Source organism: Arachis ipaensis, chromosome B02, assembly GCF_000816755.2.
Source record: "Arachis ipaensis cultivar K30076 chromosome B02, Araip1.1, whole genome shotgun sequence".
NCBI classification, from domain to species: domain Eukaryota; kingdom Viridiplantae; phylum Streptophyta; class Magnoliopsida; order Fabales; family Fabaceae; genus Arachis; species Arachis ipaensis.
The window spans coordinates 99,500,842-99,503,172 of NC_029786.2; the positions used below are offsets into that span (position 1 = coordinate 99,500,842).

The 2,331-nt window shown below is 38.3% G+C and overlaps 1 long non-coding RNA gene across 1 annotated transcript; it reads left to right on the forward strand.

Moving 5' to 3' along the window:
- On the forward strand, positions 316-2,116 carry LOC110269041. The gene is made up of 3 exons (XR_002357988.1): positions 316-628; positions 1,172-1,496; positions 1,951-2,116. It is a non-coding gene; the product is annotated as an uncharacterized LOC110269041 (long non-coding RNA).

A 2,331-nucleotide genomic window follows, 5' to 3' on the forward strand; every position in this document is an offset into this window, starting at 1 on the left:
CTTCTCCCATCTCCTTCTTTCTCCCGAAACCAAAACGGAAACCCTAGCCTCACCGCCGATCGTCGAAAGCCGCAAGGAGTGAGTCACCGCCGCCGTCCGTCGCAGTCAGGGGAAGCACAGAAGCCTCTCCTCCCAACCCCTAGATCCCCTTCACCAGATCTCCCAGCCCTAGCCTCACTGCCATATCACCTCCGCCGTCTCAACTACTCGAAGCTGCCGAAGCTGCCGTATCTCGTCTCGCGTGCTTCCTCCGTCGCGCAGCCGCTGTTCCGCTGCGCCGGCTCTGCTCCTCTGCTCTATCTGCTCTAGGCACCACCCTCCTGGGCTCCAGTTCCGTGGCGGTCCAGGCCACCTCTTCTCCAGTTCCGCGGTGGTCCAGGCCACCTCTTCTCTAGTTCTGCCGCGTCCAGCCTTCCGTCGTGCTCCCTCACCTCTGTTCTCTAGAAGAGAAGGTATTTTTTTTACTGTAATTGTTGTTTTAATTTTTCTTCTTCAATTATTGTTGTTATCACCGTGGTCTAGGATTGTTGATGATATTCTTGATTCTGTTATGCTGTTGTTGGTCGCCACCCACAACCATCGACAGCAGCCGACGACCACCGGCCGAGCCCGCCTCCTTCTGAATTTGGTAAGACTCTGTTCTTTCACCTATGCTTCTTGATTTTGATTTTCTGAGGTTCTGATCTTGTTCTGTGAGCTCGCCTGTTCTATGCTTGATTTTGGATTTTGATTTTCTGAGGTTCTGTGAGCTCGCCTGTTCTATGCTGCCTTTATGATTTTGGATTTTGATTTTCTGAAGTTCTGTGAGCTCGCCTATTCTATGCTGCCTTCTTGATTTTCAGGATTGATGTTTTTTATTTTGAATATGTTTTGCATTGCTGCTTCTGTTAGCTCGCTGCTTCATGAATCATGATGAATATTTTTTGCTGCTTCTGGTACCTGCTTCTGTTTTGCATTGCTACTTCTGTTATGGGATTGATATTCTGAATTGCTGCTGCTTGTTTGAGTTAATTTTGTTGATGGTTAGTTTCTGAATTGCTGCTTTTTGTTTGAGTTAATTGTGTTTGAGTTAGTATAATACTATTGTTTGAGACTAATTGATTATGGAGGTTGATTTGGTTGAATTTGTGTAAATTGTGTTGTTTTGTTTTGTTTTGTTTGGATGGTGCAGGCTGAAATTCAAGGAGCATATGCAGTACTGGAGTAGATAAGCAAGCTTGCCAAGGTTCAGAAAAAGGTCTCTGAAGTTAAGGGTGTCATGATCTAGAATATTGAAAAGGCTGTAGAAACGTGAGAACTTTGTTTCAATTAGATATGCAGTTTTATTTTTCCAAAAGTATCTATTGATTTGCCAGATTTGGTTTTGAAACTTTAATCAAAATAAAACAGGAAACTTTAGTTTTGCATGTAGCTTAGCCAACTAATTTAGAAAAAAAGGAAGCCTTTGGAGGAACAGGGCCAGGTGGAGCAAGAAATATTGCAATTATTTGTTGATGGTTAGTTTCTGAATTGCTGCTTTTTGTTTGAGTTAATTTTGTTTGAGTTAGTATAATACTATTGTTTGAGACTAATTGATATTATAGCTTAGCCAATCATTTTTTAGTATAATACTATTGTTTGAGTTAGTATAATACTATTGTTTGAGACTAATTGATATTATAGCTTAGCCAATCATTTTTTAGTATAATACTATTGTTTGAGTTAGTATAATACTATTGTTTGAGACTAATTTGGTATATTTAAAATTATATATTGAATTTTTATATAATTTTAGTGTATATTTAATTAAACCAGTTCGATCACGGTTCGACCCCGGTTGGACCATTGAACCAGTTGCTTGACCGGTTCAATGACCGGTCCGGTATTCATAACCTTGTTTATTTATTTATGGCTTCTTTCTTTGTTCACTAAGAAGAGCTAAAATATTTCAAATACTTGATTATATTGTAGGGTGCATGAGGGACTTCAAATCATGCTATTTCAAGATTTTCAGAAGTTAATGCGAGTCTTGTGTCAAACTCTCTGCCAATTGAGTTAAATATATATAGAGAGAACTCTTGTTAAAAAATTTGTGTCAATATTTTTTTAATGAATATCTTACAGTATTTTATCTAAACTTTATGTCAAATTCCAATTAATCTAATAGGTTGCATTTTTTCTATTGATTAATTTTATTTATTTCTGTTAAAAATAACCAATGGTATGGCGAAAAGTTAAAGTTAATGAATAAGAAATTACAGGGAAGGAATTCAAAGCATAAGCACTTAAATTATCAAAGCAATTAGTGTATAGGGATTCAACTCCGTGTGCCCATTATCACACATTCAATTG